At 38.0% G+C, this 18,900-nt stretch overlaps 1 long non-coding RNA gene across 9 annotated transcripts in view; it reads left to right on the top strand.

Annotated features, from left to right (window-relative positions):
- LOC116236852 (uncharacterized) overlaps positions 1 to 18,900 on the top strand; it is an 89,343-nt gene that overhangs the window by 63,548 nt on the left and 6,895 nt on the right. For 5 of the 9 annotated variants that reach the window (XR_016470156.1, XR_016470151.1, XR_004168628.2 and 2 more), the window contains 3 exons: positions 2,226 to 2,349; positions 3,959 to 6,388; positions 11,899 to 13,326. This is a non-coding gene — a long non-coding RNA (uncharacterized LOC116236852). The other 4 variants (XR_016470154.1, XR_016470153.1, XR_016470158.1 and 1 more) reach the window with 4 other exon arrangements.

Here is an 18,900-nt window from a genome sequence, read left to right as displayed (position 1 = left end):
CTTCAATTCTCATCTTACCATATAAATGAGTTCCTGTTTTCTCACGGAGCCTGAAAAATAGACTTCTCACTACCGCGCAGAGCAAATAAGATTTGCTGTTATGTATCTGAAGTATGGGATTTATTTTAGGATACAACAAGGATTTCATCTAAAAATATTTTCCCCAAAGTAGAGAGACGCATCAGAAAAAGAAAGTTAATTCCTCATCGCCTCGCCTGCAGCATTTGTTTTCTTCCAGCAGAACCCAGTGGAATTTAACAGCACAGTGGCTGAAGAGCTCTTTCAAATATGGAGAGAGCAAAATAGCTCCTGTAGTGTTTTTTCCTGGCTTGTTTTAGCTGTTACTTTCTGGTTGAGACTGCCTGAAGTGAGACTAATCAGCTATTCCTCCAGAGAGAAAGCAGGGCGACTGGAAATAAAAATAATAAATCATGGCATTTTACTATAAAGAAACAGTATACGTCAAGGGAGTGACTTTTACAACGTTATTTTGCTATTTTCAACAAAAACAAACTAGTGGAAGGAGAAGTTAATTCAAGTAGGATGTTCGTAGCAAATTTTCACACGAACACTGCCATGTCTACGCGCACATTTTCCGCTTCAAATTGAAATTAAAAGTTCAGTTTGAGGAAGGGCTTTATCTTTCTTTTGTCCTGTTTTCTGTACCTTAATTAAGGGAGATTATTTTTTCTTATAAAGAAGAGCACTGCAACGGATGCAGCTTATTAGTATCAAATAGGCATCTTTTGCTATGGAGAATTGGAGAAACCAGTCACATTAGTTCCCATTTTAGTTCGCTGTACCAAAGCCTACATTTCATTTTAGATCGAGGTATTTTTTTCATTTGGATTTCTCTAAACACAGCTCAGATGATTGAATACTCAATAATATGAATAATTTGGCTCCCCTTTCTACTCAATGCAGAAGTTTTAGATATGTGGTTTTCTTATGACTTATCCATTTGACCTAAGCAAGAAAGCTGCTGTCTCAAACGCTGTTATTTCTCAGCCACTTGGTTCTAGGTCTTGGCATTTACTATGTCTATGGATTCTGTATCACAGTGGAAACCAATATCCAGCTTGGAAGAGGAGGAGTACAGAGCTTTCTAGAAGCAACTGATGGTGTGAGGAACATGCAGTGCTGCCTGTGGGGTTACACAAGCAGCATGAGGTCATAAAACTGAAAGACTGGAGTACAGATATCTGAAAGATAACATGAATGCTAAATTCATTCATACAAGGTATACCTTCATCTCATGGCTTTTTGCAAACCTGATAAATTCTTCACAATCGGTCCCAAAATAGAAATAGCAATAGGAATCAGTGAAGTTGTCAGCAAGGATTCTTGTAGGAATACCAACATGTTTCTCTTGCAGGAAAATGTTTCTACAGCAAATTTCAACTTTCCACTGCTATTAAGAAGAAAAGAAAAAAAAAGAAAAGCATACATATATGTATGTTTTTACATATCATTGTAGAAGAAACCACTTTTCTTCTTTCTCATGTGTCCCCAGAATAGCTTACCCTTAAAGCAGCTGTTGCTGAATGATTCAAATCCAACTGCAGAAAGTATCAGGTGATTATGATTTTCTGAAAATGTGAGTTGAATTAAAAAGTTGTCATGCGACATTGACTCCAGTTGCTGATTATCATTTTAAAAATAAGTTTCTAAACAGCAAAATGCTGAAATGCGTATCAACACATGAATAATTCTGTTAGTTTCAGTAAGGAAACTAATTAGGGATCCCCAAGTCCGCAATTCAACAAGGCGAAGCGGTAGTGGTCCTCTGGTTACCCTCTGGAGGAGATGGGTGAAGGCAGAAAATGCCAGATGCATATTACTTTAGCCTAAAATGAGAGACACTGATCCACGCTGCTCAAAGAAATGAGATTGGTTATCCATAACCGCTAGGTGTGCTTGAGGCCACGAGCATCTGAAAAAAAGCACCTCCTTGCTGAAGTTCCATCTTGAGAAAAGTCAAATGGAAGTCAAATTTCACTTCTGTCACCTTCCTGTGCTGCCGTGATGCTCTGTCCTGGATGCTCCTTCCCTACTGTGCCAAGCAGCCCACCCGCTGAGCATTTCACAGCAGGATGGGTCCGTGCTGCAATACGTATCGCCTGCAGCCGTGCTCCTCTGCTGCAATTATTCAGCCAGCGCTCTCCTGCGTGATGACACGCCTTTAAGTCAAACACTAATTATGTGAGCGGTGTGTTTTGTTCCAGACTTTGTAGTACCCAGCTTCAGAGTTTGTCAGGACCAAAGCAGCTGTGCGAATGCGTCGTCGTCCCTGATTAGGCACTTCTGATGTCGGAAGCGCGTTCAGACTCCTAAGCTGAAGAAAGTCAGGTAAAGTGAAGCGATGGAAGTTTGTTAATGTATTTAAATGAAATGCGGGATAAATTTCCCAGCTGGAAAGAAGAATCAAACAACTTCTTTTTGATAGCATTATGAAAAATACTTTATGTTCCTTTTTCCAGCAGCTACCTTTTAATTGTAAACAATTCAACACATCAAAAACGATTTAGGATTGTTCTTGAATCTAATAAAATGAGTGAAAATGTTGCGTTTTTACTGCTGGAGCTCCAACTTTAAACTGTTTTAATCATTTGATGATTAACCTTGACATAAAAAGTGACAGGAGCTTTTAATTGCTTAATAGCTCAGAGGAATGCTGGCTTTTGAATGGAGTTCATAAATGTGGCTTAAAATTAATATACGTGATATTCAGACCAGTCAATGCAATATCCTTGAAGGATAAGGAAAAATAGCTTAAATAGGAAGATTCTCTGTAGAAATGAAATTTTGCTTAGGATTGTTTGTGTTATCACACCTCCAGATGTGTTGCTTTTTACAGCTGATATATTCCAGAATGATGCTTAATTATTTTGGCATTCTGTTCTGTCAGAGGACACAGGGAAACCTTCTGCCATTAGAAAAAATGCATATATATGCACATGTGTGTACGTGTGTGTGTGCAGTCAGAACTCTAAGTCAAGAAGAAAGAACATTATGCATCTGTATGCAGCTAAATTATGCATCCTCTGTATTGTTTGTGGATGTTACTGCTGTCAGTCCCATGGAGCTGGCAGCACACTCATTGGGGAGGCACTTCATTTTATGTGTCTCTCTCTTTGCTTTATGACAGAACTGATTTTATACACGTACTGTTTGCAGCTTCTTCCCTTTGGCACTTTCCACTGGTAAAATGGACCACATTCCTTGTAGTCCAGCTGCTGCTTATACTGAATTCACAACATTCATCCCCATTTATCTCTTCTCCCTAAGTTCTACAGAATACAACTTTCTGGGATGGCTTTTATTATCCTCACGGTGATCATGTTGTTCTCTCCAGCCTTGTGCATTCATTTCATGTCACATCTTTCAAGGCTCCTTCTGGTGTTGAACCAGTCGATGGTTGTAATGTTTGAATAATAAACGTCGTTTGTCAGTTCAAGTAAATAACTCCATCTCTGTTTTTTCATGCTACCGTTCTTTTGCTCAGCCTAATGATCTTGATCTTTATAACTTTGTCAACAAATGGAGTGGCCAAACAGCCTCTCACTGTAATACATTTCTCTGAAGAGAGCTGTGCTTTGTGCGTGTTTGCTTCCCACTTGGTTCAATTTGTTACAGTGCACTCTCAGTCCTTTATTCAGTGTCAGTTGCAGCAATATAACAAATAGTTCTGCTTCATCCTTTTTTTTTTTCCTAATACATGATCTATTGAAAATAAGTCACAATGGTACCGTACATACAGCCCCTTAGTTTTCCTTTTGACATACTGGTAGTGGCCTATTTTCTTTTTCACTGAAAACACCTTTAACCTTCATTTGCTAAAAACTTCTGTTTTCTTTCTGTAATTTACTGGGTTTGAGTCAATCTATATTTTCAATCTCTTTTTAGGTGTATATGCATGTATATACACGTATTCACATTTATCTGTGTGTACACACAGGGAATTTTGCATCATTGTGTCAGCGAGATCCTGCACTTCATCATCTGTCCAAGAAGAGCACAGCAAAGCTGAGCAAGGTCAGAGAACTGAGCCGTCCAAGGAAGGTCCTTGCAGGTCAGTGGAGACACAGATGAAGCTGGACCAACAAGCAAGGCAGTCACTCTGTATGTTCATGCTGAAGAAGACCCAGGAAGGTGCAAGTCATTGCATGGTGTAAGTCATTCGTGTTTCAGATCACCATTAGCCATGTCTGTATTGGCCTAGTAAAAAAGAATAAATTCTAGGATTTGCTAGACAAATTCTTTCTTTCAAATTCTGTCATTTCATTCTGTTTTATCCTTGCAAAATTGTCAGCTTAGAGCTTATAAATGAATATGTATAAGTGAATAGGGTGCCAGGACAAAAAGCTGAGGCAGCCAATGGAGATTTTAGAGAAACAGGAATGTGAGGACAGCAGTGTTCATTTTCCACCCCTAGGAAAACACAAATATATTATTCTATGGGTTGTAAAGGTTGAATAATGCCACTTCCCCTCTCCAAAGTGTTCAGGAAACGAGCCTGTGGAAGTCAATGGATGTTTTGCCACTGCCTTCCTTGATTGGGCCCCAGATAAATCGTGATTCATGGAGCCACTTAAATGGTAAATGTGAAAAATGAAAATGACCTATCCATTAACTTAATCATCATTCCATCCCTTCTCTAAGGCAAATAAAGTGTTAGATGGAGGCAGATGTTGTTGTAATTGAGGTCTTTTTTCTTATTTGAAGAGACCAGTTTCTAAAGGTCATTGATGGAACTTGATGGAAATAAGCCTTTAAAGTGTGAATATTGATGGCTGAATAAAGTGAGTCTTCCAGGAGGAAGACTGCAAAAAACCATAGCTATTTTTTAAAAAATTATGGGTCAAATTCTTCTTCCACTCAGGGCACTGTAAATCTGAAGTCATCTGAAGAAATCATTGACTTCTGTGTAAATGAGGGCACAGCCTTCTTCAGCAGAATGAACTTAAGGTTTTTATTCTCATAGAGGAGAACAGAACAAAATTTACTGTGATTTTGTCACAGCCCTAACGGAAGGGGGGGGGGGGTGATTATGACTGTCAGACATCCTTAATGAAGTTCCTTTATTCTCCCCTTGGATGTGCCTTGCTTCCCCAGCACAGCTGCAGTTCAGAAGCAGCTTTAGACACTATCTTTAATGTCCTTCTAGAAAAACAATTAGGCAGAACTGAGCTTCCATTTTAAATTTGAGGAGAGACTGTATCCTCAAAGGTATTGAAGAATACAGATCCCAAAATGGGTATATTGTCTGTCATTCCAGTACGTTTTTGTAAAAGAGAGATTCTACCACAGAAATAATAGTAATCTGTAGCTATTATGCATTTATTTTGTAGTATTTTGTTGCTTCTATTAGACATCTATAATATTTTGATATATTTTATATGCACGTCATTGATAAGTATTTATGTAAATAACATGTAGATTTTAAAAGATAATAACGGTATCTTAGCAAAATCTACAGATTTGTAGAACAGATCTTTATGGCTGCTAGAAACTTTGGATGGATGTCATTTTTAATGCTGTTCTGACACAGTCTTAACTGTCATAGCACAAACAGCCCCACTAAAATTCATCTTCTTTGGACAGCTGCTCTAGTGTGATACCTAGCAGATAAAAGAAATCAAGGAGAAGATGCAGGATAGCCTGGAATACAGGAATGAGACATAAAACATCACAAGTAACAGTTTCTCTTTCAGCCAAAAAATAAGAGGGGGAGGTCAAACAAGTTCATCCTTCTGAGAATAACACATAGCTCAACGAGGCAGCCCCTCTCCAGGCAAATGGAAGATAAACCTACCGATATCCGAGGAAAAAAAGAATGGATCGATGATGAGAATTATGCTGCATGATAGCAAGTGCCATGGAAATGGAGAGCAGAGCAATAGAGATGTTTTGAGTGGGAAAAACAGGGGGAAGCTGGCAGGAGAAGGGATTATCACCACGACAAGGGGTGACAGCTGGGAGGATGCAACTACAGATTGGCCTGCCTGAGAAATGCACAGTCAAAATTAGCTAGGCAGGGAGACGTGCACAAAAGAACAGGATTGCAGAGGAAATGAAGTGTGTCAGGGATTAGAGAGAGTCCAGCAAGCAAAACAAATGCAGATGAAGTTTAAAAAAAAAAAAAAAAGACAAACACAACAGAACTTTACAGGTGTGCATAGCTTTCAGTGTGTTTGTATGGAAGAAAAAAAAAATGGAATTGTCTTTAACTGATTTATGGGAACTCCTCAAAGACAGAAATAAGTAATCGTTGTTTTCAGTAACACTTCTACAGGATACTGCAACCTGACTCTGGTTTGATTCTTAGAGGAACTGCTTGCCTTTCAAGTAGCTGCAATCAACTCCCAAGACTTTATATAATGCAGCAGTAAGTAGCAATGACTACTTCCTTATTAGCACTCCTGAGTCCCCCCATTACCATAGTATCTACACTTCACATAGCTACTAATTCCACTTGTATTATTGCTATATAAGGAACTATGCAGCACTTGCGTTGGGCTTTTTGCAAGTTAATAAGTGCAAAGTAAAATCCTCCATCATTTCTTGGGTAACTGCTTTGTAGAAGTTCAGTTTTTCTAATCATAAATGTCATTTCTAAGGTAAATACACTCTTGTGTTGGATGACAGGAATAAATAATGTCTACATTATAGAATTAAGTAAAAATTATTTTACTAAATGATGCTTTGGGAGAATTTTACATCTAATTACCTCCTGAAGTGGTGGCTTTTCAGTAGTCTGCACTGGATAGGCTTCCGTCTTTTTCCTCACATGTGTAAAAGAAAGATTCTGAGAAACATGTAATGCCTTCCAGTAGCTGTAAGCACTTCTGGGGGCCATCAACAAATACACACGCACATTAATGCAATCTGCCATGCTAACTTTTTGGTATGAGATGTTTGATCCTAGCAAGGTGGGCACAGCACAATTGCCATAAGGATCGGAGGTCTCCATCTTGCTTTTAATGTTTGTCTTGAATAATCCCTGAAATCATTCTGTCTGGCTTTAAAAATCTCTTTGGTCAAGTTTTCCCAAAGCTGCATAGAAGGTCATTACATGAGGCTTTAAGTTGCTGTGTATTTTCTAGTTGGGCACCAGCCATTACTCTAAAATGAGAACACTTATTTGCTGTGCCTAAGGTTTTCATAGCTTCAGTTACCATCTTCGGAATGAATACCTGCTGCCAAAACTAACAGGCTCCTGCAAAAAGGTTCATCTTTAGTACATCCATCAAGCTTTCAAGCAGGATCTGTTCAAAGAGCACTTTCAAAATCTCCACATTTTTGCAGTTCATAGGAAATTTGATTCTTATTGTGCAAAGTGATCTTTTGCCCACTTGTGTGCACAAATTTCTTTCTTTTGTAGCTGGAAGGTATTTTTCAAGCTTGTCTGGAGTCCGATATATGGGAAAGTCAAAGCGTAACAGAAAATTAGATTCAAGGGTAGATTTAGTAGTGTCATAATTTTAATCTGGTCTTAGTTCAAAGCTTGTCATTACTTAAAAAAAAAATAATAATAAGCATTATTTGATTTGATCTTTCTGCAACCAGAAAGAGTGCATTTTGGTCATGATTTTGGTATATAATGACAAAAGCTTGAACAGAATTCATGCAGCAGCACTCCAGTTAGTAGAGAAGCAAGAAGTGGCAGCCAGCAAACATTTGTTAATTTATTAGGACATTACTAAAACTGTTTTTTAGGCACCTGCAAATATTGGCAATATGGTTTTGCTACAATTCTGAATATATCAGTTTGAATTCAGACCATGTAGTGAACACGTATGACTTGGTGTAGAAGTGCCTGGGTTATAACTCAAATGATATCTGCTGTTTGAACAGAATCTGTATCGTCTCCAAGGCCTGTGAAGCATGACTTGTCTTTATTATTATTATCAGCCTTTATTGCTGGACATTTTCCCCTGACACGTTTATATAAATGCAAATACAAAAAATGTGAAGTGTTTAACCTTCTATTCAATGCCCGTGATTCACTTAGCGCGTGCAGAAATCCTGAGAGTTGTCCATTATGTCCTCAACTCTTCCAAATTTCCCTTCCTGTCCTTCACACCTAAGCCATCTGTTTGTCATTTCTTGGCACCCTCCATGCCTCTTTCACAAACAAACCATCTGCTCAGTGCCTTTAAACTTCTATTTACCATACATACTCTTTTATCTATTTTACAATTCTTTGCATATGTCAAAATTTTAATTACATAGTCACATATTAGGATGGCGTCAGCTTAAGGGCTTTTTCTAACAAGTGTCTGTGATGGGCTAGAAGGCATTTGAAATGTGTTGTATCACTCGCTGATATATGGTATTTATGAAAAGTGCAACAAATTTTGAAGTGAAGAAGCAGATGATGCATGAAGTCAGTAATTGTTCCAAGACACCCCCCAAGTGATTGATGTCTACATAATTCTGTAAATCTACTGCTTTATTAAAATACAATAACAATATTAATTTATATGAAAATTCAGTTTGGCTAACAACTAATGCATTTAAATTTCACATAATCTATTGCAGTCTGAACTCCTGTTAGGTTGGAAAGAAGGAGAAGCTTCTTACTAGAAATTTACTATATACCTCAGGTCTTACAAAATGTAAGAAGATATGAGAGATATTTATAAACGCTACAAATATGATTAAGATATTTTGAAGAAAGAGAGTAAAATTGATTTTCCTAAATGCAAAACAGCTAAGAAAATTGAAAAGTAACAGTCACAATACAAGCACTATGTATGTACATAAGTACATACATAATGCTTACAGACACACACAGTGTTTGTTCATTACATTCAGATGGGGTTTCATTCACCCAAACACCTGCAGAATGTTACCTACTCTTTCAGGGTGAGTTTGCTTTGTTAGACCATTGGTGCATAGTCTGTGTGATGGTCAGGATAAGATGAAGTTTTAGAAGAGAAAGAAGTGGCAGATCTCTTGCCACATGATCCGCAGTATAGAAGAAAGGAGCGTTAGAGGAGTGAGATTCCCTTTTGCTGGACTTCAAGGGCTTTGCCTGCATCTGTCCTGTCTTCTCCTAAGTCATGAGGGTTGTGAAAGGGAAGCACATACAGCAGTGCAAAGTACATTGGTAGGGAAGTATTTGGAAAAACAACAATCTTAAGATAGATGAACAGGATCAGCACTAGTAGAGCATGGGCTCCCACTGACGCATGTGTGAGATGAGTCTGGTTGCACCAGGGCTGATCCCAGTTGAAGGGTGAATTAAGAGTCACCCTGGCTCGCTTGCAATGACTGCAGTTGGCTTTTTATATGACCAAGATATGCCACAGAGACCTTTGTTTTCCTATCTGCTTGCAGGGAGGACTGAGAGCTACGTAGAAGTCCTGCAGAGTAGATCCTAATCAAAATAACATTGATTAAGTACAGAAACACTTCCCTGTATCTAAATTAAAAAAAAAAAAAAAAAAAAAAAAAAAATTGAAATGGCTTAATTTACTCTAAGCACAATTCTAGGAAACAGTTATTGAAATTCAGCTGCTTATGCTTATGGCAGCTACATCTCTAACTGAGCAAAGAACCACTCCAAACCACTTGACAGTAAATTGATCTGTGTATGTATTGCAGGTGGCTTCTCCAGAGCAGACATGCATACAAGCATGTCTGAAAACCAACAGAAGACCAGTGGGTTCATAAAGATGACTTTTCCACAGACATTACAGACACAATACTAAAGTTAAGTCAGTACCCAAATAACCCCGATTCAGTCTTAAATCATCCCATCCTTAGGACTCCATTGATAGATATACACGTGACCCATAGACCATTGTGTATATCATTTCCTTCAGGACAGCTGAGAGATGGGATCCCATAGAGGATGTCAATGACCACTAAATCCCAACAGGGCAATTGCATCTCTTTCCTTTCGTTTTCTCCCTTGGTACTTCACTGTGCTCATTGTGTGGTACCAAGCACCCCAGTACTCCTGCGAGCAGGGGTGGCTGTTGTCACGTGAGATAAATCACATATTTGGTACTTCCTTACCCCTTAGTTCTGTGTGCTGAGTGATGTGTTCCTTTGTGAAATTTTATTAGCTTGACTAGAATGAGCAGCTTGTCCTAAGTCTAAAATTACACAGTGTTGGAATGATACCAAAAGAGCTATTCTAAGCATGTAAATGGGGGAGACAATCCCACCTTCTTTTTTTAATTGATTAAGGTAAATAACTAAAGCCTGGAAGAGCTCTAAAGGAGCCACTATACTTTATACATGAATTATCCCCCTCAGCTTTTAATTATACCTGTCTATTTAATAATGTAGCTTTTGATATCATAGACATAACCTCGTAGAAATTTGAATATCTCCATCTAATATTATTGTGTGCATACTTGCAATGATGGCTTCTTTACAGAAATTAAAGAATCCCAGTTCCTCATTATACTTTTAAAAATTCTTAAAAAGATTGGCTGTCATGATCCCTCAATTTACCATCTGATGTTCTGCTTCCTAACCAGTGCTGCACAAATTGATGGTAACGGATTTCAGTCATCTTCAGGCAATGCAATTTCTCTCCTCCACCTATTCAAACAGTAGAGATTATACTCATAAAGCAGATCAATCAATACTACCTGACTTAATACCCTATTTTCCGTTGCTTTCAGATCCTCAAATTTAATCATGCAGCCTGAAGATTCAGCTGCTTTGTTTTGGAGAAATTTCAATTGAAAAAAAAGAAAAAAAGAAAAAAGAAGAAAAAGAAAGCTATTCATTTTGGAAATGGGATTAAGGAAAAAAAAAAGATACCATATTCTTTACATAAAAGTTCTTATAAATTTTCAGCTGAAATACTTTAATGTTTCTTTGACTTAAATGAGTGGCTTGAAATGCCTTTTTATGTTCTGCAGAAGTTGATAAAGGATACTAGACAACAAAATGTATTTCTTTCAATATGGTATTGTCTAAGTTACAGATCTGAATAGAGAAAACTCATTAGATAATAACTCTTTCTGGAATGTCTACATTGGTTAAATCAATGCTTTCTGTACTGTTTCTGTACCAGTAAAACAAGACTTTAGAATCGATTGATCTATATTTTCTCACCAAATATGACATAAAAATATGAACTTCTGTGATATATCTATTCTTTTCTTATTGCATATATACAATGGATTCATACATATTTGATGAAAACCTTTCACCAAAAGCTCTTGCAGTCCTATAAAAATGCCTGCGTGTTGTGATTTTTGAGACACGGGAAGATTGATATTTGGAAGGATGATGGACTTCAAAAATAACTTTGGATTTTCTGACCCGCTTCATTACTGTGCCATGTTGTAAAATCAGGGTGGCTTGGAGTGCATCAGGTTTTAGAGACATTTGAAGTCCAACTGTTGGATTAGCAAAACTTGTTGGAGGAACCATCCCTAGGTCCAAACAGGAACCCAAGCCTCCAAACCTGGTCAGAGAGGGTGTCAGCCTCCTCAGCCTAAAAACAAAGGAGAAATCTGTGTTCTAAAAGTGCCTGTTTCTTGCTTTTTGACTGTTTCTATCATAATTAAATCATTTTCCTGCTTTCCAGCACTCTGTGATCGGAGGGAAGCACTTGTATCATTTGTTATTAATGTTTTTTTCCATCCATTCTAGTTGCTACAATAGCTGCATCATCAAGAGGTTTGAAGTTTGAACAATTAGATCATGATTTTCTTTAAGCATGCACAAGACATCACAAAAATCCAGCTGTGTGAACAAAGTAAAGAATCATCTTTGAGAGCAAATGCTGTTTGCAATCTTACAATTTGCAGACTAAAAATTAAATGACTATTTTTATCCTCCCTTTTCTGCCAGACACTAACTAAATTTGTCACAGTAAGCATGCTAAGGATTAAAATTTTATTGATTTTTTTTTTTTTTAAGGCAAAATTAAATACGGTGCATAAAGTTTTCATAGCTGCATTAGACTGTGGAAGACATCCTGGCCCAGATTCCATCTCCTGCCATGTTCAGTTCTGCTGCTTAGAGCTCCCAACCTCACTCTGGGTGACAGGTATAGATCCACCGTGGCAACCTGGCTCATGGTCCCTTAAGAATTCTTAAGGGATGGAAAAGTGTGTGAGAGAGAGACTGGGAGAACCTCTGTGGGAAAGGAGTCACCCAATGGTGGGCGTCACCCACAGGTTAGTGGAGATGGTCATCAGCCTGGGAGCAGGACATAGTCTTGACAGGGAATGGGTTAATGTTAGATGTGAAAGGTTTCTGTTGGTGTATTTTGTGTGTTTGAAAGGATAACTTAAGGTCTTTTTTTTTTTTTTTAATTTCCATTGGATTAGTCTTGCATTTCTGTGAGTTGTCTTCTATTCCCTTCTTAGCATGCACCATATAGAAATTGGCGTTTTTAAGGTAAGAGGAAAAGCAGGAATATTTTAAAAACTACTATTTTCCGAGTCCCTTGGTAGACTACTTTCCAAGGAGGGTACCCACCAGCTTTCTGTGAGATTCTAATCTTGTTCTCTTGAAGAGAATCCTGTGGTCTTCAGTAGACTAGACAATATTGAATGTCAATTTTTAAGTAGTTTGTCAACTATCTCATTGCTGTTCACTATCTGAGATGTTCTTTGGGTTACTGTGAAAGGCCTTGGTCATCTTTTGTATTACAAATTCAACAGATTTATGGTATTTTGGTGTACTTACAAGAACATAGAAAAGTAAGTGCGTTTGCACCACAGCATTTGCCTGTGACTAAAGGAAATTAAGCAAAATGGAGTCGAGTCCTGTCTCGTGTAGTCCAGTAAGTACAGCCGTTCAAAAGAAAAAAACTTCTATATGTCAGTGAAATTAATTTTGTGGGATCTGTAGCCACAACTGCTAAGAGTTCCAACTCTACAGCTGCAGTAAGGGGAAAAGTAATCCGTTTATGATGTCATTCCTTAAAGGTAAGAGTGAGATATTTTAATGCAGTCTAGAAAGATGCACCAACCTACAACAGCCAGTGAGACATCAGCTCCACCTACAGCAAAGGCTGTCCCATAGCTCTCACAGAAACACATCAAACAGGTCCAAAACATTGGCACTTGCAGTAGTTCCTCTTGCTCAGGAAGATTACCTAACTACAAGTGGACAGAAAGAGGTGGTGGATTAAAGAGGCCTGCACGGAATTATTGAGTCCTGTGCAACTTCATACGGAGGGATTTTTAACAACAGAGGCATGTAACTATTAGAAAGTACTTTATTATGTAAAATATGACAACCAAATTGATGTATCTCCTTCCTGATGCAAACGGGATTTTTCACATTTCTATTATGAACTGAAAACGATGTGCAGCCTGCCCAGCAGCATCCTCAGCCTCAAATACCTCAGTCTCTCAAATGCTGAGTGCAATCTGTGGTACCAGCTATGCAGGGGAGGGTAAGAAATTCTCCATAAAAGATTCCCAATGTCAATTACAAATTCTGCATTTGCTTCTTAGTTTATCTGAAGCTGAAGAAGGCGGCTCTCTCTTGCAGTCAAAACATGTCATCTCCATATTCTCACACAGAAAGCAGTGGAGGTTCTAAAGCCTATCTTAGAGTGTGTTTGATTTCCTGGCTGCCTTATTTGTTTACAACAATGCTCTTAAAATTGTCTCTACCATCTGTGTGGTTTCTAGTTGTTTGAATGAGAATGAGATATTAAAATGCCATCCAGATGTCTCGTTGCATATCAGCATTAACATATTATGCAAATTGTCACAAGGATAGGTTTTTTTCTTCTTAAACAAAACAATATTTTTAGATGGAATGGGGAGAAATAAATCTGTGAAGGATGACAAGGGAAAAAATGCGCTGAGCATATTCAGCTGAACTTTTCAATCATTTTTTATGAAAGGGTTAGGTACAAAGTGTCCTTAGGTTTTTTTTTTTTTTACCATAAATCTGTAGAAGAACAATTGGGTGAAAACACAATAATAAACCAACAAAGTATCTCTAAACCCAAATATCTCAGAAAATGAATTCAACAAAGTGAAATACAAAACTTGCCTCTGTGTATTTATCTCACAAGAGCAGGACTTTGTGAAGAATGATAACAAATATCTGCTGGCTACTAACCATCCAATTTAAAGAAACCTTTGTCTCTTATTCTGCAGATATTTACATTTGGAGATAAGTCCACAGAATCAACAGTGCAAGGCCAGACCTGTGCCCTCATTGTTCTCAGAAATAAGAAGAGATGTCTGGAAATTAAAACAAGTGTCTGAGATTATACTGTTTTCTTGCATTTTGATTCTTACAGCTAAGAACAAACGTGTCGTTGCTTGTGTTTTCCTTAGAACCACAGAATGGCTTGAGTTGGAAGGGATCTTGATGATCATCCAGTCCCACTCCCACATCATGGACAGGATTGCCAGCTTATTCAGATATTCTTATGGACACAGAGCAGCATATGCTAGGTCTACAATTCCTCATCATTTTTTAAACATATTGCTGTTTTATTGTTCTTTTTGGTTCTTATTTTGTCTGCTACCAGTGGCATATAATCTTCACAAAGAGAGTGTATTGTGTGTGTGCTGGGGACTTAATCCACAGAGAAATAGAGAAGAAAGGATTGAGCCTGAGCTGCTGCTACTGCTGTGCAAGGACAGCAGTCCCAGTATGCAGCAGATCAATGATAACACAAAAATTGGTTATTAATACATAGGCTGAGAGTCCTGTAGCACCAAGTGCTATATACATTACAGCAGAATATATGCACTATCTCACCTTGAGAGTGATGAAGAGACATGCAGTGATCATTTTCAAATGTCAATCTAACGTCACAAGAGAGTGAAAAAAGAAGAAAGAAAGAAAAAGAAAAGAAACGTAACTGTATGTTTTAGTTCCTTCATTCATTAAAGCAGGAATCCCAGCCTGGTTGAAAAAGCTATTGCTGTTCAGAGGATAGCTAACTATTCAGAGAATAAATCTGTTTGCAGATTATTAACTACAAAGTAAAAGCCTATTTGCTGTGTATGAACAATAGCTGCTCTTTATATTGTTGTGTTTGGACTTTCTGCAGCTAGAGATACAAACATTTATAAACAATCCGTGCATACATCTTAATTCAGAGTTCCTGAGAGTTACGAAGTGATGCCAAGAGGATAATCAATCAGCTGCCATTTTTTAAGGCTGCTTTTTGCTTGGCATGCAGGGACTTTTAGCGCTGCTTCTAAAAGCAACGAGGTTTTGTCTGTTGTGCTGCAGGAACTGGAAAGGATGAGCTCATTGCAGGTTTCCAGGCATACACGTGGAAGTTTTAATTCATGCTTTGGCCAAGTGGAAAGAATGAATGACTCCTATGATTCATTGTCATCACTCTTCCACAATCCTCTTCCTGCACTGGTCAGCCTGGATTTATGTGGGCATAAGCACCAGCTGTCTTCTCAAACACATATGCGAGAGTGTTTTAGCATGGAGTATTTTGACACTTCCAAGAATGGCTAATTATGCACATGAGGTCTATTTCAAGGCCTTATGCAGAACATATTGATCTTCCATTGACTCTCGTTGCCCTTAACAGACTGGTGGGCAGTGGGTCTCTTTGTGGCTCATTTGATCTCTGCTACTTACCAGAAAGGCAATTTCTTTTCAAGTGGAGATCTAGACACGTTTTCATTTTGTGTCTTCTCACATTACCTCAGTAGTTGTTGTTTCTCCCCTTTGTTTGAACCTTCTACACAGAATGCTTCGAGGGAAATAACGGAATTGCACTGATGGAAATAAAAGATTTGATGTAATCCTGAGTCATGTTTTAGTTAAACACAGGCAATTTGTCTGAGAGCAGTTCGATATCAGGATGAAAGTATATGGCCTTTGTGTACATGAGATGGTATCATCTATCCTAAAAAGCTATGAAACTGTTAATTAGAGCAGATCAAGACATAGCAGTAATTTTACTGGCACGCTAAGAAATAATTAATTTTTATTTCTGCTTCTGCCCTTCACAATGACTTTCCTCGAGTACTTGGTAAGTGAGCTCCAGTTGCACAAACTATTCTTAACACATTTTAGCTATGAATATTTTCTTTGAAGTAACTTCTTAAATGCTTTTCAATTAGCATATGCAGAGGTAATACGAGTCTTTCCTAATTTACAGTGAGTTGTTTTTTGTACCTATTATCTGCAGATACAGTATCTGTTACTGTGTTCTCAAGCACCAACAGTCTTTGAAAGAAATACTTTTATATCTACTCAGAAACGTTTCACAGAGCAAAAGCGCTGAAATTAGATTAATGCATTATTAATGATGGGTGATTTGCTCAGCCCCACGAACAACAAAGGAGCATTTTTAACCCATTCAATCAAAGGGAGGTGAAAGCGCATTGTGTTCCTCATCATCTCGGCATTACGGAAGAATGTCTGAATTACTTCTTAGGCCTTCACAGTTTGCCACATGCCAGCTATCAGTGAAGAGCTGGACTGGATAGATGAGGAAACCACTGCAATATGCCATTGAGTTCAGGAGGGAAACAACCGTAAAACTTAATCTCTGCTCTGAAGTGCAGTTGGGCACTGATGCAACCTGTGCTCTGCAAAGGTGCCCTGATAGGATCAGAGTCCTTGGACCAGGCTGACCTCTCTCCTTTTTTAGCCATTATGTCTGTGCTCACTGCTTCAGGTTTTGCACAGGGTGGCTTCTTAGAGAACATTCTTCTTCCCCAGTTAGCTGTCCAAATATATAGTTCTAGTTAAGATAGTGCAACTAGAGAAGAAATGCAGTGCAGAATGGAAAATGAATTCACGTTAGTCATACACCTCACTGGATAATTAATGGCATATCTTGCTGCCTGCATGCAAGGCTTCAAAACTGATTAGCTGGCAGCTTTCACTGCTGTCCTGCTGTATGAGAAAGCGTGGCTATAAAAGAGAATTCAGCTTCACAGCGTCGTATTCGCTTAAATTTCATTGATAGTAACAACGTGAACAAGAAAATGTGAGGTATGGGGAAAAAAAGCATAAGAAAACGATTCTTCAAACCTAAAAATAAAAAAAGAACACAGAACAACCACCTACCAACCAATGTAAGAAATTGAGGTTGCAAGAGAAAACACTTCAATCCCACAAGAAGCAATTAGAAGATCTTGTGGAAATAGTGCATCAAGAAGATGAGTCTCCAGAGGAACAAACTGCTTTTCCTTATACATTTTTTTTTTTTATTATTGTTCACATGGAACTCATCTGACTGTATATTCTCTCCACAGCATTTGAATGTTGCTTTCCCCTTTCTGGATGATTATCTGTCCTCTGCTGTGAGGAGGTATGAATAAGCAAAAGCTTTCAAGGTTGCTGGAAAGGATGAAGTACTTTTTTATATCTCTGCGTAGAACACAATGCTTGTAGGGGGGAAATAGCAAAATATTGTTCTTCTCCAGCATGCTTTGGAGAAGTGCTTGGTTTATTTACTCGTGTCCCGCCTGAAACAACACACAGATTCATTGAAATAAATAAGCTTGCACTGCACAGTAGGTTTTTATGTGTGTGGAACAGTGTAGAGAGACTAACAGAAATTCTCCCTTGTGCAGGGCAGATTAGTTGATGCTTAGGCAATTTTTACCAACCCCCCCCACTTGGTTTTACTGCTTACCCTGTCAAGTTGGTTTGAGCTGAAAGAGTCTGAGTCTCTCCTAATCCAGGGCACTTATTTTCCTTGGTTTTGGACACTTCATAATCTTCTAGATCACATGTGGTTTAAGATGTCTCATAGTAATTCTCCAATCAGTCACTTGGAAGCTGAAAAGACCTTCATATCCTTGAATTTGATACCAGCTTAGAAATTGCTGCTCTCTCTCAGAGGTAACTGAAGGCATGTTACAATCTGGTTTAATAGGTTTTATGATCAATCAACGCAAAGGCACATTTCCCCTATTAATAATGTGATAGGATTATTGAGCTATGACTAGCTTATCAACAAATATTCACCACTTACACATTCATGAAAGCTGAGAAAAATCTTAATTAGCTTTGATGTTCATGGATGCCATGTAAGGGATAGTTTTACCAAGGCCTGATTGAATTGATTGTTGTGACCCCATGCTCTGCATTCTGTGTTTCCACAACAGAATTGATTTTTTCCCGGATGAAGGCATACACCATTCTGAACCACATTTGAGGGTGTTTCCAACTAAGCTTGGTGAGGTCAGTAAATAATGAAACTGACCTGCTGGAAATTTTTTTTCTCCAATACCACACGACTTATTGTCACTGCAATATTATTTCTCTGACTTCAGAAAGCGCCTTTTCATTTGCGGCACTTCACTAACAGTATCAGTTATCCATTAGTCATTATCTCTTCTAATTTTCTTTGGACTAATTTTAAAAAGCATAAGCAAAACTGTTAGGATACTGGAGCACTGAGGGATAGAAGAAGAAAAAGAGCAGGTCAAGATTACATTGGGTCATTGCAACTTTCAGCAATATTTCTTTCAAGAAATCTGAAGGTCTAAGAGTCAATTGATAAAAATAAGGCAGAAGAAAACCTGCTAATATCTATTCAAAAATCAATAGAAATATCCAGTCTGACATGAACTTTTATAGAAACTTCTATGGAAAATGCTTACTTTATGACATGACAGGCATCTTTATTACATACGTTAAACGAGGCAGCAAAGGGAAAATATATTGCTAGCATATTGGAACATAGCAAGAGAACTGAAGAGCAAATATATATCCAAGCACAAAGATAAGAAAGTCAAAAAAACAACCAACCAACCAACCCCTACTGGAATTGATGTTTACAGTGCAAAGCTGGTGTTTGGAGAAAGGAGCATTCCTGGTGATCAAAAGGCATCATTTATCTGACTAATGTTTCCAAGAACTTAGAAAGAAATAGAAATAACATTTGTGAAATTATTACAGGTTGCGAGTAAAGCAGTTTTGCTTTAGTCTGCTTTACCTTGGCTAACCACA

This window comes from Phasianus colchicus, chromosome 11 (genome assembly GCF_987193195.1).
Source record: "Phasianus colchicus chromosome 11, bPhaCol1.hap1.1, whole genome shotgun sequence".
Taxonomy (NCBI): Eukaryota; Metazoa; Chordata; class Aves; order Galliformes; family Phasianidae; genus Phasianus; species Phasianus colchicus.
This window is presented reverse-complemented; position numbering and strand designations above follow the sequence as displayed.